This window comes from Triticum aestivum, chromosome 6B (assembly GCF_018294505.1).
Source record: "Triticum aestivum cultivar Chinese Spring chromosome 6B, IWGSC CS RefSeq v2.1, whole genome shotgun sequence".
Taxonomy (NCBI): Eukaryota; Viridiplantae; Streptophyta; class Magnoliopsida; order Poales; family Poaceae; genus Triticum; species Triticum aestivum.
The window spans coordinates 293,799,319-293,825,734 of NC_057810.1; positions in this window are offsets into that span (position 1 = coordinate 293,799,319).

The following is a 26,416-nucleotide window of genomic DNA, read 5'->3' on the forward strand; positions in this document are numbered from 1 at the left end:
AGCTTAGAACATGCATCAACGGGCCGAACTATACGACAGGCCTTTAACAGGCCCAAAGTCACGTTGGGATGAACTATTGCTACCTTTATCAAGGGCCATTAGTGGGCTGGATGTCGCGTCGGGCAATATACGGCCCATGGGCAGCACGGGCCATTCCCAGGCCGAAGGACACACCGACCTAAAATGGGACGATGTCTACATCCGGGCCTCTAACATGCCGTAAGTCACTGGGCTGTAATTGGGCCAAAATATTCGGTGAACAATTAACGGGCCAGGTCTGGCTTAGGGCCGTAAATGGGCCTTTATTAAATAGACCGTTATTGGGCTGGCCCTCTAGTACCTGAGTAAGTACTACGGGCCTTTGACTGGGTCAGCCGTTTTCACCTATATGGGCCTCTATTGGGCCCTGCCACGTGTCAACGTATCATAGCATGTCTCCTCCAATGGACGGGCGACATCTGGCCAACTAACGAGCTCACACGTGTTTCCTCCGGCCAATCAGAATTTACACGTGGAAATTTCCCATTGGTCCGGGTTGTTAATAGGTTATTGGATCCAATAACGGACCCGATAGCTTAACGGCGTTCCGTTACAATGGATGCCACGTGTTGGTCACCCTTGACGAAAGCACTTTTGTGACACACGATTTATCATCATGAAAGTGGACACTTTCATGATGATAATTTTGGTAATGTCATGGAACACTTCTACGACAGCACAGGTATGAGTATCTTAATTCTGTCATAAAATCGTCATGGATGTACATGCATGACAGAAAACGCGACCTACTGTGACAAACACGTATCATCACGGAAGTGTATTTTTTTGTAGTGAATCCAACCGTTACCCCCTCTTCAGCCTGCACAGAGAAGTACTACTGCTCAGTGGGGTGGTAGTACTGCTGATAGTAGTGGTACTACCGCGACCCCCGGCGGTACTACCGCAGTGACTGAGAGTAGAGGCATCAGAGGGGGAACGAGAGGGAGAGAGGGGGTTTGGGCGTTACTAGTAGCAGTGGTAGCCGCGGTACTACCGCTCATGGGCGATACTACCACTGCCACTCCCGCAACTACTACCGCTCAACCCGACACGAGGAGAGCACCCTTGAATCAAGGTGGTAGCAGTGCCAACCTAGGATACTACTGCCACCGATGCACCCAAGCGGTACTACCGCTGTAGAACAGTGGTAGTGCTGCTTGAGGTTCATGGGCGGTACTACCGCTAGCACCTCACAACATCCACTTTCGACGAAATAACAAACTCCAAGGAGAGAAAAGGAGCTGGGGGTCCAAAGGTGAAGTGTACATGTTGATTCCACCCTAGCCTTTCCAATGCGGACCCCCTCTTGATAGTACGGTGTCTCCTACGACTCAAGTCCACCAAAACCGAAACGAAAGGGACTACACTGTCTTCACTTAAAACTCCAAGGGGAAGGAATCGTCTCGTGCCAATGAATGAATCTCTGAAATACTCAACGCACATGATTAGTCCGCAAAAGCATTGTGATCAATCACCAAAACTACTTAGAGAGAGACACGCCCTAACAATCTCCCCCTTTTTGGTGGATTGTTGACAACACGGGATTTGCACAAAGAAAAGACATGAAAATAAGCGAATCCTAGAAACTACAAAATATAGACGGGCTCCCCCTAGATGTGTGCACTTAATTAGAGGTGCCTTTAGATAGCAAAATACACACATTAGAATCAACACTCCCCCTATATTTTATAGTCTGACAACATTTGCATCAAGGGTGAGATAAACATGAGCTAGGATTTAATAGAGTAGCATTTGAGCAAGGTAGACATATGAGATAAGCATGAACTCACAAACCACTAAATTACTTGACATACAAAGATAATAATAAGATAGGGTAGCATATGTCTCACACCATATGATAGGGAACCAGGTCTCACAAGCACAAACCAAACCAAAGCAAAAGACAAGAAAAGAGTTTGCGAGAGAGAAAGACAAGGAAAACAGACACATTCGCAACTCGACAAATCCCTAAACTCTCTCCCCTTTTGGCATCGAGACCCCAAAATGGAAAAGAGTGCTGCTACGACCACAAGTGATAGCCCAACTAACAGTCTCCATCATCACATCCCCGCATGATCGTCTGCTCCTCTGTCATCGACAGGGTGCTGCTCAGTGTCTGAGTCTGTCAAAGGGCAGTCTTGCTGAACCCACTCCTCCTCATCGGTGATCTTGCCCTCAGAACCACTGGCAGCAGTTGCACCAAGATGACGCATGATCTCCTTGTGGTGGCTCCTGGCCTTCTTCTCAGACACATGAGCCATATACTGTCCATGAGACTCCATGCAGAAAAGTTTCTTCATCTTGCGCTTGAGCTTCTTGGCCCATGAGGCCTCTGCTCCAGAGGGCACATAGTCCTCATCATCATAAACATCAGCCTCTACATCAGCCTCGTTAGCTCCTGATGGAATCCCACACTTCAGAACCAAAGTACCCCAGTTCTCCTTCTTCCTCAGACGCTTGATCTCATGAGGGATCAACTTGCTAGTCTCCAGCACGACACCAGGATAAGTGTGCTCCCAAGACTTCGCAATAAGCAACATGAGAAAATGACCATATATGGGGCACTTGCGTTCGGAGATAGCGTAGGGAAGCTCATGCCACATGATATGAGAGATATCCAAGGAATCTCCAGTGTTTTATTCCTTCTCATGCTGACAGAAAAGTAACATGTCCACGAGAAATGAGTGAACCATATCCAAGATCCCAATGCGTGGGAAAAGAGTCTCCCTGAAGATGCGATGAAGGATGTCCAGGTAGGCAGGCAGCTCATACGTCTCCTTCTCCGCCTCGGGGTTAACCTTCACATTGCAAAACGGCTAGAGAGCTTGCTTGTGAGTAGAAGTTGTCTTCCGCGACGAAAGCCAGCCGGGGTCTCAAGCCCCTGATCTTCAATACCAAACAATTCCATGAACGCCTTCCATTTGACAGACAGAAGTTTGCCATTTGTCATCCACGTCAAGGTCCTCTCTACATCAGTGCCAAGATGGACCGTGGCATAAAACTGGGGCACCAAATCTGCGTCAAAATCCTTTTTGAACTCCATGATACTGAGAATATTCAGCTGAGTACAAATCTGCAAAGCTTCACCAAAGTAGGCAAGATCCTTCTCCATATAGGCAATGTCGATGGAGCGGACATCAACATAGAGGTTCTTCTTCGCTTTGATCACATCAAAATAGATAGCCCACTGAAAACGGTTCCAGAACGGGAGGTTGACCAAAGTGGGTTCTTGATCTCCCGCATATGGGTTGCGTCGACGCCTTTCCAGAAATCCTTAGCAGTCATCTCTGTCACAAAGTTGGCCCTAGGCTTGGGCTTGTGCGCAATAGTCTTCTATGGCGGCGGCGGAGGAGGAGGGACACTTGAGGAAGAAGCCCCTGACTCAGAGGCGTGATTGTACTTTGGTCTAGTACGCCCTAGGTTGATACGGCGGGCAAGACGCTTCGAAGGACCATTGTCGGTGTCAAAACCGGCGGATCTCGGTTAGGGGGTCCCAAACTGTGTGTCTAAGGTCGATGGTAACAGCAGACGGGGGACACGATGTTTACCCAGGTTCAGGCCCTCTCTATGGAGGTAATACCCTGCTTCCTGCTTGATTGATCTTGATGAATATGAGTATTACAAGAGTTGATCTTCCACGAGATCGTAATGGCTAAAACCCTAGAAGTCTAGCCTACATGATTATTATTGTCCCTATAGACTAAGCCCTCCGGTTTATATAGACACGGGAGGAGACTAGGTTGTATAAAGTCGGTTACAGAGAAAAGGAATCTTCATATCTAAACGCCAAGCTTGCCTTCCAAGCCAAGGAGAGTCCCATCCGGACACGGGATGAAGTCTTCTGTCTTGTATCTTCATAGCCCAACAGTCTGTCCCAAGCTACGTAGTCCGACCGTCCGAGGACCCCTTAATCCAGGACTCCCTCAGTAGCCCCCGAACTAGGCTTCAATGATGAGGTGTTGATACGTCCATTTTGCATCATGTTTTTATATCAATATTTATTGCATTATGGGTTGTTATTACACATTATATCTCAATACTTATGGCTATTCTCTCTTATTTTACAAGGTTTACCATGAAGAGGGGGAATGCCGACAGCTGGAATTTTGGCTGGAAAAGGAGCAACCATTGGAAACCTATTCTGCACAGCTCCAAAAGTCCTGAAACTCCACGAAACATCTTTTTGGATTTAATAAGAATTTTTTAGCGAAAGAAATGCACCAGGGGGCCCACACCCTGTCCAGGAGAGTGGAGGGCGCCCCCCCTACAGGGCGCCCCCCTATCTCCTGGGCCCCCCAGTGGGCCCCCGGTGTCCATCTTCTGCTATATTAGAGCGTTTACCCTGGAAAAAATCGTGGGCAAGCTTACAGGATGAAACTCCGCCATGAGGCAGAAACTTGGCGGAATCAATCTAGGGCTCCGGCGGAGCTGTTCTGCCGGGGACACTTCCCTCTGGGAGAGGGAAATCATCACCAACATCATCTCCAACAATCCTCTCATCAAGAGGGGGTCAATCTCCATCAACATCTTCACCAGCACCATCTCCTCTCAAAACCCTAGTTCATCTCTTGTATCCAATCTTGTATCAAAACCACAAATTGGTACCTGTGGGTTGCTAGTAGTGTTGATTACTCCTTGTAGTTGATGCTAATTGGTTTACTTTGTGGAAGATCATATGTTCAGATCCTTTATGCATATTATTACTCCTCTGATTATGAACATGTATATGCTTTGTGAGTAGTTACGTTTGTTCCTGAGGACATGGGTGAAGTCTTGCTATTAGTAGTCATGTGAATTTGGTATTCGTTCGATATTTTGATGAGATGTATGTTGTCTTTTCCTCTAGTGGTGTTATGTGAATGTTGACTACATGACACTTCACCATTATTTGGGCCTAGAGGAAGGCACGGGGAAGTAATAAGTGGATGATGGGTTGCTAGAGTGACATAAGCTTAAACCCTAGTTTATGCGTTGCTTCGTTAGGGGCTGATATGGATCCATATGTTTAATGGCGTGGTTAGGTTTACCTTAATACTTCTTTTGTAGTTGCGGACGCTTGCAATAGGGGTTAATCATAAGTGGGATGCTTGTCCAAGTAAGGGTAGTAGCCAAGTACCGGTCCACCCACATATCAAATTATCAAAGTACCGAACGTGAATCATATGAACGTGATGAAAACTAGCTTGACGATAATTCCCATGTGTCCTCGGGAGCTCCTTTCTCATTATTAGAAATTGTCCAGGCTTATCCTTTGCTACATAAAGGATTGGGCCACCTTGCTGCACTTTGTTTATTGTATTTACTTGTTACTCATTACCATTTACCTTATCACAAAACTATCTATCACCTACAATTTCAGTGCTTGCAGAGAAAACCTTACCGGAAATCGCTTATCATTTCTTTCTGCTCTTCGTTGGGTTCAACACACTTACTTATTGAAAGGAATACGATTGATCCTCTACACTTGTGGGTCATCAAGACTCTTTTCTGGTGCCGTTGCCGGGGAGTGTAGCGCTTTTGGTGAGTGGAACTTGGTAATGAAACATTTATATAGTGTGCTGAAATTTTCTGTTACTTGTCACTATGGAAACTAATCCTTTGAGGGGCTTGTTCGGGGTATCTTCACCCCGACCAGAAGAGCAAAGAGTTGCTCCTCAACCTACTGAACTTTATGAAAATATTTACTTTGAGATTCCTTCGGGTATGATAGAGAAACTGCTAGCGAATCCATTTGCAGGAGACGGAACATTGCATCCCGATTTACGCCTTATCTTTGTGGATGAAGTTTTTGGATTATTTAAGCTTGCAGATATTCCTGATGATGTTGTCAAAAGGAAGGTATTCCATTTATCTTTGAAGGGAGATGCATTGACATGGTATAGGCTATGTGATGATACGAGATCTTGGAATTATAAGCGACTGAAGCTGGAATTTCACCAGAAGTTCTATCCTATGCATCTTGTTCATCGTGATCATAATTACATATATAATTTCTGGCCTCGCGAAGGAGAAATCATCGCTCAAGCTTGGGGGAGGCTTAAGTCAATGTTATATTCATGCCCCAATCATGAGCTCTCTCGAGAAATGATTATTCAGAACTTTTATGCTCGGCTTTCTCTTGATAATTGCAACATGCTCGATACTTCCTGTGTTGGTTCTTATATGCTGAAGACTATTGATTTCAAATGGGACTTATTGGAAAGAATTAAACGCAACTCTGAAGATTGCAGTTCCGATGATGGTAAGGAGTCAGGTATGACACCCAAGTTCGACTGTGTTAAATCTTTTATGGATACTGATGCTTTTTGTGGATTTAGTGCTAAGTATGGACTTGACTCTGAGATAGTAGGTTCTTTCTGTGAATCTTTTGCTACTCATGTTGATCTCCCTAAAGAGAAGTTTCTTAAATATAATCATCCCGTTGAAGTAAAAGTAGTTGCACCTATTACAGTCGAAGAAAAGTCTATTACCTATAGTGATCCTATTGTTCCTACTACTTATGTTGAAAAACCTCCTTTTCCTGTTAGGATAAAGGATCATGCTAAAGCTTCGACTGTTGTTCGTAAGAGTAATACTAGGACTTATACACCTCTTGGGCAAATTACTATTGAACCTAGTATTGCTATGGATCTCTTGGATGATGATTTAGATGGGCATGTTATTTATTTCTGTGGTGAGACTGCTAATATTGCTAGGCCAGATACTAAGACACGTAGACCTGTCGTAGGCATGCCTATTATTTCTGTTAAAATAGGAGATCATTGTTATCATGGCTTATGTAATATGGGTGCTAGTGCTAGTGCAATACCTTATACTTTATATCAAGAAATTATGCATGACATTGCACCCATTGAATTAGAAGACATTGATGTTAACATTAAGCTTGCTAATAGGGATACCATTAAACCCTTTGGGATTGTTAGAGATGTTGAAGTTTTGTGTGGGAAGGTTAAATACCCTGCTGATTTTCTTGTTCTTGGTTCCCCACAAGATGATTTTTGTCCCATTATTTTTGGTAGACCCTTCTTGAATACGGCTAGTGCTAAGATTAATTGTGAAAAGAATACTGTCACTGTTGGCATAGATGGTATGTCTCATGATTTTAATTTTGCTAAGTTTAGTAGACAACCTCGTGATAGGGAACCACCTAGTAAGGATGAGATTATTGGTCTTGCTTCCATTGCCGTTCCTCCAACTGATCTGTTAGAACAATATTTGCTAGACCATGAAAACGATATGTTTATGAAGGAAACAGAGGAAATAGATGAAGTGTTCCTTAAACAGGAACCTATGCTGAAACATAACCTTCCCGTTGAAATTCTTGGGGATCCCCCTCCACCCAAGGGTGATCCCGTGTTTGAACTCAAACAATTACCTGGTAATCTTAAGTATGCTTATCTTGATGAAAAGGAAATATATCCTGTTATTATTAGTGCTAAACTTTCAGAGATAGAAGAAGAATGATTATTGAAAACTCTGAAGAAGCACCGAGCAACTATTGGATATACTCTGGATGATCTTAAGGGCATTAGTCCCACATTATGCCAACACAAAATTACAGTGGAGAAAGATGCCAAACCAGTTAGAGATCCTCAAAGACGATTAAATCCCAAGATGAAGGAAGTGGTAAGAAAGGAGATACTAAAGCTCCTTGAGGCAGGTATTATTTATCCCGTTGCTGATAGTGAATGGGTAAGCCATGTCCATTGTGTTCCTAAAAAGGGAGGTATTACCGTTGTTCCTAATGATAAAGATGAATTGATCCCGCAAAGAATTATTACAGGTTATAGGATGGTAATTGATTTCCATAAGTTAAATAAAGCTACTAAGAAAGATCATTACCCTTTACCTTTTATTGATCAAATGCTAGAAAGACTATCCAAACACACACATTTCTGCTTTCTAGATAGTTATTTTGGTTTCTCTCAGATACCTGTGTCAGCGAAGGATAAATCTAAAACTACTTTTACTTGCCCTTTTGGTACTTTTGCTTATAGATGTATGCCTTTTGGTTTATGTAATGCACCTGCTACCTTTCAAAGATGCACGATGGCTATATTCTCTGATTTTTGTGAAAAGATTTGTGCGGTATTCATGGATGATTTCTTAGTTTATGGATCCTCTTTTGATGATTGTTTGAGCAACCTTGATCGAGTTTTGTAGAGATGCGAAGACACTAGTCTCGTCCTGAATTGGGTAAAGTGTCACTTTATGGTTAATGAAGGCATTGTCTTGGGGCATAAGATCTCCGAGAGAGGTATTGAAGTTGATAAAGCCAAAGTTGATGCTATTGAAAAGATGCCATGTCCCAAGGACATAAAAGGTATAAGAAGTTTCCTTGGTCATGTCGGTTTTTATAGGAGGTTCTTTAAGGACTTTTCTAAAATCTCTAGGCCTCTGACTAATTTATTGCAAAAAGGTATTCCTTTTGTCTTTCATGATGATTGTGTAGAAGCATTTGAAATACTTAAGAAAGCTTTGATCACTACACCTATTGTTCAGCCACCTGATTGGAATTTACCTTTTGAAATTATGTGCGATGCTAGCGATTATGCTGTAGGTGTTGTTCTTGGGCAAAGAGTCGATAAGAAATTGAATGTTATCCAGTATGATAGTAAGACTCTTGATACTTCCCAGAGAAATTATGCTACTACTGAAAAAGAGTTCTTAGCAGTTGTGTTTGCATGTGATAAGTTTAGACCTTATATTGTTGATTCTAAAGTTACCATTCACACCGATCATGCTGCTATTAAATATCTTATGGAAAAGAAAGATGCTAAGCCTAGACTCATTAGATGGGTTCTCTTGCTCCAAGAATTTGACTTGCATATTATTGATAGAAAGGGAGCTGAGAACCCCGTTGCAGATAACTTGTCTAGGTTAGAGAATGTTCTTGATGACCCACTGCCTATTAATGATAGCTTTCCCGATGAACAATTAGCGGTCGTTAATGCTTCTCGTACTGCTCCTTGGTATGCTGATTATGCTAATTACATTGTTGCTAAATTTATACCACCTAGTTTCGCATACCAGCAAAAGAAAAAGTTCTTTTATGATTTAAGACATTACTTCTGGGATGATCCACACCTTTATAAAGGAGTAGATGGTGTTATTAGACGTTGTGTGCCTGAGCATGAACAAGAATAGATCCTACGCAAGTGTCACTCTGAATCCTATGGAGGACACCATGCTGGAGATAGAACTGCACACAAGGTACTATAATCTGGTTTTTATTGGCCTACTCTCTTCAAAGATGCTCATAAGTTTGTCTTATCTTGTGATGAATGTCAAAGAATAGGTAACATTAGTAGACGTCAAGAAATGCCTATGAATTATTCTCTTGTTATTGAACCGTTTGATGTTTGGGGCTTTGATTATATGGGACCTTTTCCTGCCTCTAATGGTTATACACATATTTTAGTTGCTGTTGATTACGTTACTAAGTGGGTAGAAGCTATTCCAACTAGTAGTGCTGATCATAACACTTCTATTAAAATGCTTAAAGAAGTTATTTTTCCGAGGTTTGGAGTCCCTAGATATCTTATGACTGATGGTGGTTCACATTTTATTCATGGAGCTTTCTGTAAGATGCTTGCTAAGTATGATGTCAATCATAGAATCGCATCTCCTTATCATCTGTAGTCTAGTGGTCAAGTAGAGTTAAGCAATAGAGAGATCAAATTAATTTTGCAAAAGACTGTGAATAGATCTAGAAAGAATTGGTCCAAAAAACTTGATGATGCATTATGGTCCTATAGAACTGCATACAAAAATCCAATGGGTATGTCTCCATATAAGATGGTTTATGGAAAACTGTGTCATTTACCTGTTGAACTTGAACATAAGGCATATTGGGCAATTAAAGAGCTCAATTATGACTTCAAACTTGCCGGTGAGAAGAGGTTATTTGATATTATCTCACTTGATGAATGGAGAACCCAAGCGTATGAGAATGCTAAGCTATTCAAAGAAAAAGTCAAACGCTGGCATGACAAAAGGATACAAAAGCGTGAGTTTAATGTAGGAGATTATGTGTTTTTATTCAACTCTCGCTTAAGATTTTTTGCAGGAAAACATCTCTTAAAATGGGAAGGTCCTTACGTTATCGAGGAGGTCTATCGTTCTGGTGCCATAAAAATAAACAACTTCGAAGGCACAAGTCCAAGGGTGGTAAACGGTCAAAGAATTATACATTATATTTCAGGTAATCCTATCAATGTTGAAACTAATATCATTGAAACCGTAACCCTTGAGGAATACATAAGGGACACTTTCCAGAACATTCTAGACTCCGAAAAGGAATAGGTATGTGGTACGGTAAGTAAACCGACTCCAAAACAACTTCGATGGCAATTTTTATCAGTTTTGGAATATTTAAGAATTTTAGTAAGAAAGAAGTAGTCCGAAAGGGACACGAGGCCCCCACAAGAGTGGAGGGCACCGCCCCCCCTACTGGGCGCGCCCCCCTGTCTTGTGGGCACCTCGTGTGCCTCCCGGACTCTGTTTTCTTGCATATTACGTATTTTGGTCGGTAAAAATTCATTATATATACTCCTGAAGGTTTTGACCACCGTATCACGCAAGTATCCTCTATTTTCATTTTGAGCTGTTCCTGTTGCAGAATAAAGAAAGATGTCTTCTCAGGAGTCAGTTGGGGAGAGTCGGGTGTCTCACCCAATGCCAGGTCCCGGAGCAAATAGCGATGCCTGTCACTTTGGACCATCAACCGAGGATGAGTTGGAGGCTGATTTGAAAAGGATAGATGCCATGGAGGAGGATCAAGAAGCTACCTCTCGTCTCCGAGCAGAATTCACTATGGGGGAACTACCGGGCCTGGCTGTCCCTACTTCGGTCACTCCTTCCAACTCTAGATTTCTTTCTTATGAAAATATGAAAAGGAGTTTCACTTGTTCTCCAGAAGCTATGTAGCATCCTTGGGTAAAAGGAGCTTTGGCCGTTACGGGAAAGCTCTGTAAATAAATTATGGACCTCAAACAACAAGTCAATAAGGTCGAGGAGGAGAAACGTATCCTGAAGGGCATCATCGCCAAGATGATCATAACACCAACCGTGAAGAAGGAGAAATAATCACATGGGTATGGGCACTCCCCTTGGAACCTGCCAAGCTTGGGAAAGGTGCCCCGGTATCGTATCACCATCACACTCCTATCTTTACCGCTTTATTTAGTTCGATCCTTTTAGTAGTATCTTGATCTAGTAGATTGAAGTTTTGATATCAAGTAGTTTGAGTTTTGCATTGTGATCTCTTTTTGTAATCGAGTCTGTGAGCTATCTATAATAAAGATTAGTGTTGAGTCAAGGGCTTTGCTATGTTGCTATGATCTTTAGAAAGTAGAAAGAATAAAAGAGGTCATATTGATCTTATGGATAGTGATAACTTCACACAAAGAAAGTATGAGGCATAAAAATTGTTGAGAGATGATGAACGTAGTTTTGGTCATCATTGCAATTAATAGGAAGTGATAAGGAAAGAGGGGTTCACATACAAATATATTATCCTGGACACCTTTTTATAATTGTGGGCACTCATTAAGTATGACATGCTAAAAGAGTTGACGTTGGACAAGGAAGACAATGTAATAGTTTATGCTTTCCAACATCTCAGTTAAAGTATATTGTCATTGACCTTCCAAACATGTTGAGCTTGCCTTTCCCCCTCATGCTAGCCAATTCCTTGCACCAAGTAGAGATACTACTTGTGCTTCCAAATATCCTTAAACCCAGTTTTGCCATGAGAGTCCACCATACCTACCTATGGATTGAGTAAGATCCTTCAAGTAAGTTGTCATATTGCAAGCAATAAAAATTGCTATCTAAATATGTATGACTTATTAGTGCAGAGAAAATAAGCTTTGTACGATCTTGTTGTGGAAGTAATAAAAGAGATTGAATACATAATAAAGGTCCACATACAAGGGGCAATATAAAGTGACGTTCTTTTGCATTAAGATTTTGTGCATCAACCCTAAACGCACATGATAACTTCTGCTTCCCTCTGCGAAGGGCCTATCTTTTACTTTATGTTTTTACTTTATGCTTGAGTCAAGGTGATCCTCACCTTTCCCTTTTTCATTTTATCCTTTGGCAAGCTCCTCGTGTTTGAAAGATCATGACATATATATCCAATTGGATGTAAGTTAGCATGGGCTATTATTGTTGACATCACCTAAAGGTGAATACGTTGGGAGGCAACACAATAAGCCCCTGTCTTTCTCGGTGTCCGACTGAAACTCCATAACCACAAGTACTGCATGAGTGTTAGCAATTGTAGAAGACTACGAGATAGTTGAGTATGTGAGCTTGCTGAAAAGCTCTAATGTTGACTCTTTCTGATGTTACGATAAATTGTAATTGCTTCAATGACTAAGATTATAGTTTATTAGTTCCCAATGAAGTTTCTGAACCATACTTGACATTGTGAATTGATTGTTACTTGAGCATAAGAAATCATATGATAAAATCTATATATGTTGCTGTTATAAGAATGATCATGATGCCCTCATGTCCGTATTTTATTTTTATCGACACCTCTATCTCTAAACATGTGAACATATTTTTCGATTTCGGCTTCTGCTTGAGGACAAGGGAGGTCTAAGCTTGGGGGAGTAGATACGTCCATTTTGCATCATGTTTTTATATCAATATTTATTGCATTATGGGCTGTTATTACACATTATATCTCACTACTTATGGCTATTCTCTCTTATTTTACAAGGTCTATCATGAAGAGGGGGAATGCCGGCAGCTGGAATTCTTGCTGGAAAAGGAGTAAACATTGGAAACCTATTCTACACAGCTCCAAAAGTCCTGAAACTCCACGAAACATCTTTTTGGATTTAATAAGAATTTTCGAGCGAAAGAAATACACTAGGGGGCCCACACCCTGTCTAGGAGAGTGGATGCCCCCCTACAGGGCGCGCCCCCAATCTCCTGGGCCCCTTGGTGGGCCCCCGGTGTCCATCTTCTGCTATATTATAGCTTTTACCCTGAAAAAAATCATGGGCAAGCTTACGGGACGAAACTCCGCCACCACGAGGCGGAACCTTGGCGGAATCAATCTAGGGCTCCAACGGAGCTGTTCTGCCGGGGACACTTCCCTCCGGGAGGGGGAAATCATCACCAACATCATCACCAATGATCCTCTCATCAAGAGGGGGTCAATCTCCACCAACATCTTCACCAGCACCATCTCCTCTCAAAACCCTAGTTCATCTCTTGTATCCAACCTTGTATCAAAACCACTAATTGGTACCCGTGGGTCGCTAGTAGTGTTGATTACTCCTTGCAGTTGATGCTAATTGGTTTACTTGGTGGAAGATCATATGTTCAGATCCCTTATGCATATTATTACTCCTCTGATTATGAACATGAATATTATTTGTGAGTAGTTACGTTTGTTCCTGACGACATGTGTGAAGTCTTGCCATTAGTAGTCATGTGAATTTGGTATTTGTTCGATATTTTGATGAGATGTATGTTGTCTTTTTCTATAGTGGTGTTATGTGAACGTCGACTACATGACACTTCACCATTATTTGGGCCTAGAGGAAGGCATGGGGAAGTAATAAATAGATGATGGGTTGCTAGAGTGACAGAAGCTTAAACCCTAGTTTATACGTTGCTTCGTTAGGGGCTGATATGGATCCATATGTTTAATGTTGTGGTTAGGTTTACCTTAATACTTCTTTTGTAGTTGCGGAAACTTGCAATAGGGGTTAATCATAAGTGGGATGCTTGTCCAAGTAAGGGCAGTACCCAAGTACCGGTCCACCCACATACCAAATTATCAAAGTGCCGAATGTGAATCATATGAACGTGATGAAAACTAGCTTGACGATAATTCCCATGTGTCCTCGGGAGCTCCTTCCTCATTATTAGAAATTTTCCATGCTTATCATTTCCTACATAAAGGATTGGGCCACCTTGCTGCACTTTGTTTACTTTATTTACTTGTTACTCGTAACCATTTATCTTATCACAGAACTATCTATCACCTACAATTTCAGTGCTTGCAAAGAAAACCTTACCGAAAACGTCTTATCATTTCGTTTTGCTCCTCGTTGGGTTCGACACTCTTACTTATCAAAAGGACTACGATTGATCCCCTACACTTGTGGGTCATCAGGTGTCCGGTGCGCAGATTGTCTTCGGCATTGCAAGACGGGTTCCTCCTTCGAATATGCCAAACTACCTGACTTAAAGAGCAGTATTCAGCCTTCCATTTAACGTCGCACCCATCGACTTCTACACCTTCATGACTTTATATTCCACGTGTCGAGCGAATACGAGAAGTTGGGGTATTTTTTGCACATACCACCCTGACCGCGTAAGAAAGGTGTCTATTTAAAGAGATCGGGATTTTCATATCCACTCCACGCCAAGCGAGGAATACACAGAGCTCGCTAGGAGAAACCATTACAACATGGCTAGTATTCCCAGTTCTTCCTCCCATCCCCACGGCCCTGAAAGAGGCGGTTGGGAGAAGTGCTCCATCCCTCATAGTCAGCTAGTGAAGCTGCAAACACCCCCCAATGATCTAGTCCCCGTTCGAGCATGATTGACTTCCTTCGGCGGCGCAGCTCAGGCGAAGAAATTCCCCAATCCATCCAGGGGAGCGAGTGTGTTTTATTCCCTACTTGCTGAGAGGTGTTGGATTTCCAATCCACCCGTTCCTCCGAGGGCTTTTGGAGTATTATGGCCTCCAACTGCACAATTTCACTCCTGCCTCCATCCTGCATATCACAGGTTACGTTGCTCTCTGTGAGCTATTCTTGGGTTGTGAGGCCCATTTCGATTTATGGAGGAAACTATTCTGCCTCATCCCTCGTAACCAAGAGGGATCAATATTTGAGGTGGGCGGAGCAGAAGTATGGTGCATCACCGGGACCGGAAACATCTCCGGCACGCCGAAGAAGGCATCCGAAGAGTGGCCTTCCGAATGGTTTTATATCAAGGACATCGCCCTTTCCGACCCAGTCCAAATGGGTCTTCCCGAATTCTTAAGCATTCCATTGAATAAACGCCACAGCTGGCACACTCAGAGCCTCAAGGAGGAAGATAGTGCGAAAGTTCATCAACTAATGAGCAAGATAAAGAAACTCGCTCAAATCGGATTATCAATGGTCGAGGTAATGGCGACCTCCATAGTATGAGCGGTTCAGCCACTTCGATATAGAAGGCTCCCCATGTGGCACTATAATGGGGAAGATGATGCCTCCCGCTGCGGTCGGAAGGGTCCGGACACCCCCGCCGCTTTGGATGAAATACTGGATGAACTATACAAAGGGGAGAAAGAGGACTTTATTCGCATTAAGCGCGAAGATGGATTTTCCATGTACAATCCTCCCAGCTGGGTGAGTTCCAAACCCACTACTTTACTCCATTTACTCCCTGAGTCGCTTTCCATGACCATTAATCCGTCCGTTTGTAACAGGAATGGCGGAAGATCACCAAGGGGCTGCACAGCCCCGCACCACAGACAGAGGACCACAACTGACATTACAAAAAAATACACTTCCATGATGATATGTGTTTGTCACAGTAGGTCGCTTTTTTATCATGCATGTACATCCATGATGATTTTATGACAAAATCAAGATAGTCATACCTGTGCTGTGATAGAAGTGTTCCATGACATTACCAAAATTATCATCATGGAAGTGTCCACTTCCATGACGATCAATCGCGTGTCACAGAAGTGCTTTCGTGAAGGGTGACCAACATGTGGCATCCACCATAACGGAACATCGTTAAGCTATCAGGTCGGGTTTTGGATCCGATAACCTGTTAACAGCCCGGACCAATGGGAAATTTCCACGTGTAAGATTCTGATTGGCCGAAGGAACAGCTGTCAGCTCGTTAGTGGGCCAGATGTCGCCCGTCAATTGGAGGAGACATGCCTATGATACGTCGACACGTGGCTGGGCCCAACAGAGGCCCATATAGGTTAAAAAGGCCGGCCCAGTCAAAGGCCCGTAGTACTTAATCAGGTACTAGTGGGCCAGCCCAATAACGGCCTGCTTAATAAAGGCCCGTTTATGGCCCGAAGCCAGATCTGGCCCGTTAATTGTTCGCCCAATATTTGGGCCCATTTAAGGCCCGAACCTAGATCTGGCCCGTTAATTGTTCGCCCAATATTTGGGCCCATTTGCGGCCCGAAGCTAGATCTGACCCATTAATTGTTCACCGAATATTTGGGCCCAACTACAGCCCAGTGACTTTCGGCCTGTTAGAGGCCTGATGTAGACATGGGCCCATTTCAGCCCGGTGTGACTTTCGGCCTAGGAATGGCCCGTGCTGCCCATGGGCCATATATTGTCCGACAGGAAATCAGGCCCACTAAAGGCCCATGCTAAAGGTGGCAACAGTTAAGCCCAATGTGACGTTGGGCCTGTTAAAGGCATGTCGCATAATTCGGCTCGTTGATGCATGTACTAAGCTTTTGGCCTCTTAAAGGCCCATGATATCAGTGGGCCAACTAAGGCCCGAGATAAGTTTCGGCCTGGTAACGGCCCGTGAGCTAACTAGGACCAAAAAGGCCCGATCTACATTTCAGCTTGCTGAAGGCACATCGACGACTAGTGAAAATTGAGGCCCAACATGCATTTTGGCCTGCTAAAGGCCCGTGGTTTCATCTCGACCGTAATATGCCAGTACAATATTCAGCCTGTAAATGGCCGAATGCTACCTGGGCCAAACTAAGCGCTGGGTCGACAAAAGGCCCAACAAAAATATAGGCCGGTGTAAGTTGTGGGCCTGGCGCAATGTGTGAAGGCCCCAATCATTCGGGCCCAAGAAAGATGCAGGCCGGCCCAATTGTGGCCCGCTAAAAACTAGGCCCGTTAGAGTCGAATGTTTTGGCCCGGTCGACTACATCTGATTTTTTTCCAGATAGTGAATGATGGCAGTAACTAGTAGGAATTAAGAACAAACTTACTCTATACAATAAAGAAATTAAGGCATAGTAACTAAGAATAAACCTACACTATACAATAAAGGATTTAAGGTATATTACATCCACTGGACATCGAAGTTCGCCACCAGTGATCATAAAGCGCAACAAAGAAGCAGATTACAAACACTAGGCACCATTGTAGCGTAACAAAATAATACTGAACCGAGACCACTTCCAAGACAGTTCAAAAAAGGTTAGCCTTGTGGGGGAACTGCTGCGCAAGCTGCTGAGCAAGGCTGTGAGATCGGCCTAGCATGTCAGTCATAGCTTCTAGGTGTAGCTGTTTAGCGATGGGGTTCTCATTGGTGTTCTCCGCAATCTTTCTTAGATATAGGACTTCAAGTCGAAGTTGAGTTGCAGAATGCATTTCTGCTAGAACATGGGACTGAAGAAGTCGAACTTATTCAGACAATGAGTTCTCTGAGCTTGTCTGACTGCTAGTCTCCAGTAACTTGAACACTGCATCAAGAAAAGACTTTGGGGTTGTCTCGCTATCTTCAAGATGTTTTTCCTTCTTTACTGCAATATATGTTGGGTTTGTCTCACAGCCTTCAGCAGACTTGTGCATGCCATCGGGCATATCACCCGGAAACAAAGCAGAGAGATGACAGGTTTTGCACATGTATAAACAAAGATGATAATTGTGCTGTCAATTCCATCCAATTTCAAATTAGAAAATAAAGAGTAAGTTCAAAATATCAATAACATAATTTGGCATTGTTCATAATGTGGGGAGCTTCACCACACTACTGGATTACCATGTCAACATAACAAGCATAGATGAAGGGCAAAGAAAATCATTGTATCTATTTTGGATAATATGCATGGCATGTTGTTCATATCATCAGCCACATCAGTAAGATAAAACAGGAGATGACAAGGTGCAAATGTGGGCTGCTTCACCACACACTGGATTATAGATCCACAAAAACAAGCATACATATAGGGAGTATTAAGTAATGTGCATGGTATGAATAAGGAATTTGGTTTTATAAGTAAAACTTAGAACTTACGGTTCTTGCGAACATGCATTTTGGTAGAAACAGCAAACTAAACAGCAGTAAACGGTAGGGAGTATGAGCAAATTAAACAACAGTTGAGGATAAAGGCTTTATAAGGACTGACTTACATTAACAGTTAACACCGGCTTTATAATGCCCTTCTCCATGTCAAGGGAAGGATAACTCAAGAATTTCAGCACAGAATCTTCTTCATAAGCATTGCATGTACTCTACATTTTGTAGAGAGTAATTATAGATATGATAATACTGGAAGGGATAGAGGATAATGAAGATAAGATGCAGATTGATGCTACATAATCAACTACCAATCCCTGGAAGTACAAGCATTACAGGACAAAATGTACTGACAAGAGCAATGGGCTACACTTCTGCACTGGCGTTGTCTGTGTATTCTACTTGTTGGTAAGACTAAATATAGATCTGATCTTTTTTAGTAAATGGTGGGGGAGGGAGATAAGATGCAGAATGCTACACAATGAACCAATCCCTCTTCCCATAATACAAGAGTGTTCTGAACACTGGTGTACTGTACAAAACATTCTTATATTATGGGACGGAGGGAGTAGCTGTTAATGTAAGTACAGTGATAGACCACATTCAGTCCTTAGAAGAGGACTGCAGAGCTAAACCTCTTCAAAAGCATTGAGTTGATTCTAAATTTATGTAAGAGTCCATACGGATCTTATAATGTCCACCAAATGGACGATTACGAGGCTAACATGTGCAGTGATGCTACATAATCAAACAGCTATGAAAGTAAGTATGGTCATACAGGGCAAGAGGTACTCAGAAGAGCAATGCAGTGTGCAGTATAGTTGCGATATTCTGTGGTCCCTTGAGAACGAATGTGCTTTTGCTAATAGTTTTCATACAAGTGAGACATTAAGGAAAATACAGAAATGTAGTTCAAATTGTGATGTAATATCATAGAAAGTACCTTACGCTGCAGCCGATACCAATGTGTAACAAGATTATTCCAGTCACCGTCGGATAAATGTAGCACCGGAGACTTTACATGAATTTCATTCAGAGGCTTTCCATCGAAGTGCGCTTGCCTCAGGTAGGAACGATACTTCATCAACGAGTGCTTGAAAAGCGCAACCAACCCTTGCTCGTCTTCACAATCCAGTTTGCTCCTCGCCTATTTAAAAAAATGAAATCTTGTGTCTTCTGTCAGCAGAAACATATGTAGTAATGACCATGAATAACATTAGTACATTACTTACGCGTAAGTTGCGGAGGAAGACTGGAAATTGTTATGTGTCTGCGGTATAATCTTTCCATGAAGGAAAGATGCACAAAAAGTTCCTGACAACAACATAAGCTTCATCTTCTAAACTGGGAAGAAATGGAACTGGGGTCCTATTTGCTGCAATTTGGGCTCTCTCTGGTTCGAAAAGGGATTTGGCAACTAGATTTGGTGTACTCTTTGCTGGAATGAGGGTTTTGTGTCGTAGAGCTGGTGCTATGTCAACTGGCATAATCATACTATTTGCTGCAGTTGGGGTCTGCTGAGTTGGGGCATTAGAAATGACCAGTGTAGTAGGGCTAGAGTCTGCTAGAGTTGGGGTGTTTTGTGGGTCAGGTGATATTGCAACTACACCTAATGGGCTATTTGATTTATCAGGTGCCACTACCTTTTCCAATTACTTTGCTTGTGCTCCTCCACGATCAGCAATCGCCCTCTTCCTTTTGAACGTCTGATACACAAGAACATCATTTGAATGGATAAATATGGTATGATGATAGATGGAATATGTACTGAAAATGGATAGGCAGGGCGTATTCACATATATAATGTGTAAACTAAGCTAATGGCAGTTCAAGAAGTAGAAGCAATGCAAAGCATCAGTTGCAAGATATCTGCGAGCAATGTAACCTTGGAAAGTTAGAGCAAGCACATTGATGGGTAAATAAGATAGGGCATGTTCCTATGACTCCTCCACTTGGGAGCCACATTGACTTAGGTCTCCCTCTAGCTCAGAATCACTGTTAGGATCATATCTGAGCATGAATCTATAGGTGGAGAGCGTTTGCATTGCATTGCATCCAGACTTGATTTCAGTCCCTTAATGCCAAGTTTGACAGCCATGGCATTGTTCTGCTTTATTCTTTTAATGCGCGCGAGCTCATAATCATTATGATGTTGTTCAGAATCTGAGATTCATGAAATCATAAAAAGTAGTCAGATTATCTATGGAATGCATTGCGGATTCAACTTGAAGAGTGTCTCCCTATAAACCCCTGCATATGCAAAGTTCACCCCCCCACCAACCGTGCTGACCAGACCACACACAGAAATACAAACCCCTTATGTCTCTATAACAGGCAGGCACACATTTCAAAACTGAAGTAGGAACATTAGAATCGTATGAAATTCGTATTTGAACAAATAAACTAAGCAATTATGAGTGGCATAATGTTTAGCTTCAAGGGTGGAGTTGAAGAAAATATGCCCTAGAGGCAATAATAAAGTTATTATTTATTTCCTTATATCATGATAAATGTTTATTATTCATACTAGAATTGTATTAACCGGAAACATGATACATGTGTGAATACATAGACAAACAGAGTGTCACTAGTATGCCTCTACTTGACTAGCTCGTTGATCAAAGATGGTTATGTTTCCTAGCCATAGACATGAGTTGTCATTTGATTAACGGGGTCACATCATTAGGAGAATGATGTGATTGACTTGACCCATTCCGTTAGCTTAGCACTTGATCGTTTAGTATGTTGCTATTGCTTTCTTCATGACTTATACATGTTCCTATGACTATGAGATTATGCAACTCCCGTTTACCAGAAGAACACTTTGTGTGCTACCAAACGTCACAACGTAACTGGGTGATTATAAAGGTACTCTACAGGTGTCTCTGAAGGTACTTGTTGGGTTGGCGTATTTCGAGATTAGGATTTGTCACTCCGATTGTCGGAGAGGTATCTCTGGGCCCTCTCGGTAATGCACATCACTATAAGCCTGACAAGCAATGTGACTAATGAGTTAGTTGCGGGATGATGCATTACGGAACGAGTAAAGAGACTTGCCGGTAACGAGATTGAACTAGGTATTGAGATACCGACGATCGAATCTCGGGCAATCAACATACCGATGAAAAAGGGAACACTGTATGTTGTTATGTGGTTTGACCGATAAAGATCTTCGTAGAACATGTGGGAGCCAATATGAGCATCCAGGTTCCGCTATTGGTTATTGACCTGAGACGAGTCTTGGTCATGTCTACATAGTTCTCGAACCCGTAGGGTCCGCACGCTTAACGTTCGGTGACGGTCGGTATTATGAGTTTATGTGTTTTGATGTACCGAAGGAGTACGGAGTCCCGGATGAGATCGGGGACATGACGAGGAGTCTCAAAATGGTCGAGACATAAATATCGATATATTGGACGACTATATTCGGACATCGGAAAGGTTCCGAGTGATTCGGGTATTTTTCGGAGTACCAGAGAGTTACGGGAATTCGCTAGGGAGTATATGGGCCTTATTGGGCCATACGGGAATAGAGGAGAGAGGCCAAAAGGAAGGAGGCGCCCCCCCCTCTGGTCCGAATTGGACATGGGGTGCAGCCCCCTTTTCCTTCTTCCTCTCGCCCTCTTTCCTTCTCTCCTACTCCAATAAGGGAAGGAAGAGTCCTACTCCCGGTGGGAGTAGGACTCCCCCCTTGGCGCGCCCTCCTCCTAGGCCGGACGCCTCCCCCTTGCTCCTTTATTTTTGGGGGCAGGGGGGCACCTCTAGACAGAACAATTGATCATTGATCTCTTAGCCGTGTGCGGTGCCCCCCTCCTCCATATTCCACCTCGGTAATATCGTACCGGTGCTTAGGGGAGGCCCTGCGTCGGTAGCATCATCCACACTGTCATCATGCCGTCGTGCTGATGGAACTCTCCCACAAAGCTCTGCTGGATCGGAGTTCGTGGGACGTCATCGAGCTGAACGTGTGCAGAACTCGGAGGTGCCGTGTGTTCGGTACTTGGATCAGTCGGATCGTGAAGACGTACGACTAAATCGACCGCATTGTCATAACGCTTCCGCATTCGGTCTACGAGGGTACGTGGACACACTCTCCCCTCTCGTTGCTATGCATGACCATGATCTTGCGTGTGCGTAGGAATTTTTTTGAAATTACTATGTTCCCCAACAGTGGCATTCGAGCCTGGTTTTACGTGTTGATGTTATATGCACGAGTAGAACACAAGTGAGTTGTGGGCGATACAATTCATACTACTTACCAGCATGTCACACTTTGGTTTGCGGTATTGTTGGATGAAGCGGCCCGGACCGACATTACGCGTACGCTTACGCGAGACTGGTTTTAACGCCATGCTTTGCACATAGGTGAGTAGCGGGTGTCAGTTTCTCCAACTTTAGTTGAACCGAGTGTGGCTACGCCCGATCCTTGAGAAGTTTAAAATAGCACTAACTTGATGAACTATCGTTGTGGTTTTGATGCGTAGGTAAGAACAGTTCTTGCTCAGCCCGTAGCAGCCACGTAAAACTTGCAACAACAAAGTGGAGGACATCTAAATTGTTTTTGCAGGGCATGTTGTGATGTGATATGGTCAAGCCATGATGCTATATTTTATTGTATGAGATGATCATGTTTTGTAACCGAGTTATCGGCAACTGGTAGGAGCCATATGGTTGTCGCTTTATTGTATGCAATACAATCGCCCTATAATTGCTTTACTTTATCACTAAGCGGTAGCGATAGTCGTAGAAGCAATAGTTGGCGAGAGGACAACGATGCTACAATGGAGATCAAGGTGTCGCGCCGGTGACGATGGTTATCATGACGTTGCTTCGGAGATGGAGATCACAAGCACAAGATGGTGATGGCCATATCATATCACCTATATTGATTGCATGTGATGTTTATCTTTTATGCATCTTATCTTGCTTTGATTGACGGTAGCATTATAAGATGATCTCTCACTAAATTTCAAGATAAAAGTGTTCTCCCTGAGTATGCACCGTTGCCAAAGTTCGTCGTGCCCAGACACCACGTGATGATCGGGTGTGATAAGCTCTACGTCCATCTACAATGGGTGCAAGCCAGTTTTGCACACGCAGAATACTCAGGTTAAACTTGAGGAGCCTAGCATATGCAGATATGGCATCGGAACACTGATACCGAAAGGTCGAGCGTGAATCATATAGTAGATATGATCAACATAGTGATGTTCACCATTGAAAACTACTCCATCTCACGTGATGATCGGACATGGTTTAGTTGATTTGGATCACGTGATCACTTAGATGATTAGAGGGATGTCTATCTAAGTGGGAGTTCTTAAGTTATATGATTAATTGAACTTTAATTTATCATGAACTTAGTCCTGATAGTAATTTGCAAATTATGTTGTAGATCAATAGCTCGCATTGTTGCTTCCCTATGTTTTATATGTGTTCCTAGAGAAAACTAAGTTGAATGATGGTAGTAGCAATGATGCGGACTAGGTCCGTGATCTGAGGTTTATCCTCATTGCTACACAGAAGAATTATGTGCTTGATGCACCGCTAGGTGACAGACCTATTGCAGGAGCATATGTAGACGTTATGAACGTTTGGCTAGCTCAATATGATGACTACTTGATAGTTTAGTGCACCATGCTTAACGGCTTAGAATCAAGACTTCAAAGACGTTTTGAACTTCATGGACCATATGAGATGTTCCAGGAGTTGAAGTTAATATTTCAAGAAAATACCCGAGTTGAGAGATATGAAGTCTCCAACAAGTTCTATAGCTAAAAGATGGAGGAGAATTGCGCAACTAGTGAGCATGTGCTCAGATTGTCTGGGTACTACAATCGCTTGAATCAAGTGTGAGTTAATCTTCCAAATAAGATAGTGATTGACAGAGTTCTCTAGTCACCATCACCAAGTTAGTAGAACTTCATGATGAACTATAGTATGCAAGGCATGACGAAAACAATTCCCGAGCTTTTCATGATGATGAAATCGATGAAGGTAGAAATCAAGAAAGAGCATTAAGTGTTGATGATTAACAAGACCACTAGTTTCAAGAAAAGGGCAAATGGATAGAACGGGAACTTCATGTAGAATGGCAAGCAAGTTTTCACTTCTGTGAAGAAGCCCAAAGCTAGACTAAAGCCGAAAACTGAGTGCTTCTACTGCAAAGGAAATGGTGACTGGAAGCGGAAATGCCCTGAATATTTGGTGGATAAGAAGGATGGAAAAGTGAACAAGGGTATATTTGATATACAGGTTATTGATGTGTACTTTACTAGTGTTTATAGTAGCCCCTGAGTATTTGATACTTGTTCGGTTGCTAAAAATTAGTAACTCGAGACAGGAGTTGCAGAATGAAGATAGACTAGTTAAGGGTGAAGTGACGGTGTGTATTGGAAGTGGTTCCAAGGTTGATATGATCATCATCGCACACTCCCTATACTTTCGGGATTAGTGTTGAACCTAAATAAGTGTTATTTGGTGTTTGCGTTGAGCATGAATATGATTTGATCTTGTTTATTGCAATACGGTTATTCATTTAAAGTCAGAGAATAATTGTTGTTCTGTTTACATGAATAAAACCTTCGATGGTCATACACCCAATGAAAATAGTTTGTTGGATCTCGATCGTAGTGATACACATATTCATAATATTGAAGCCAAAAGATGCAAAGTTAATAATGATAGAGCAACTTATTTGTGCTCTGCCGTTTAGGTCATATTGGTGTAAAGCGCATGAAGAAACTCCATGCTGATGGAATTTTGGAATCACTTGAGTATGAATCACTTGATGCTTGCGAACCATGCCTCATGGGAAAGATGACTAAGACTCCGTTCTCCGGAACAATGGAGCGAGCAGCTGACTTATTGGAAATAATACATACTGATGTATGCGATCCAATGAGTGTTGAGGCTCGTGGCGGGTATCGTTATTTTCTCACCTTCACAGATGATTTGAGCAGATATGGGTATATCTACATAATGAAACATAAGTCTGAAACATTTTAAAAGTTCAAAGATTTTCAGAGTGAAGTGGAAAATCATCGTAGCAAGAAAATAAATTTTCTATGATCTGATCGCGGAGACGAATATTTGAGTTACGAGTTTGGTCTTCAATTAAAACAATGTGGAATAGTTTCACAAACTTATGCCACCTAGAACACCACAGCTTAGTGGTGTGTCCGAACATCATAATCGTACTTTATTGGATATAGAGCAATCAATGATGTCTCTTACCAATTTACCACTATCGTTTTGGGGTTATGCATTAGAGACAGCTGCATTCACATTAAATAGGGCACCATCTAAATCTGTTGAGATGACAACTTATGAACTGTGGTTTGGCAAGAAACCCAAGTTGTCATTTCTTAAAGTTTGGGGTTGTGATGCTTATGTGAAAAAGTTTCATCCTGATAAGCTCAATCCCAAATCGGAGAAATGTGTCTTCATAGGATACCCAAAGGAGAAAGTTGGGTACACTTTCTATCACAGATCCTAATGCAAGACATTCGTTGCTAAGAATGAATCCTTTCTAGAGAAGGAGTTTCTCTCGAAAGAAGTGAGTGGGAGGAAAGTAGAACTTGATGAGGTAACTGTACCTGCTCCCTTATTGGAAAGTACTTCATCACAGAAATCTGTTCCTATGACTCCTACACCAATTAGTGAGGAAGCTAATGATGATGATCATGTAACTTTAGATCAAGTTACTATCGAACCTCATAGGTCAACCAGAGTAAAGATCCGCACCAGAATGGTACGGTAATCCTTTTCTGGAGGTCATGTTACTAAACCATGATAAACCTACGAACTATGAGGAAGTGATGATGAGCCCAGATTCCGCGAAATGGCTTGAGGCCATGAAATCTGAGATGGGGTCCATGTATGAGAACAAACTATGGACTTTGATTGAATTTCCCGATGATCAGCAAGCCATAGAAAATAAATGGATCTTCAAGAGGAAGACGAACGCTGATAGTAGTGTTACTGTCTACAAAGATAGACTCGTCGAAAAAGGTTTTTGACAAAGTTCAAGGTGTTGACTATGAAGAGATTTTCTCACTCACAGTGATGCTTAAGTCTGTTCGAATCATGTTAGCAAATTGCCACATTTTATGAAATCTGGCAAATGGATGTCAAAACTACATTCCTTAATGGATTTCTTAAAGAAGAGTTGTATATGATGCAACCAGAAGGTTTTGTCGATCCTAAAGGTGCTAACAAAATGTGCAAGCTCCAGCGATCCATCTATGGACTGGTGCATGCATCTCGGAGTTGTAATATATGCTTTTATAGGTTGATCAAAGCATATAGTTTTATACAAACTTGTGGTGAAGCCTGTATTTACAAGAAAGTGAGTGGGAGCACTACAACATTTCTGATAAGTATA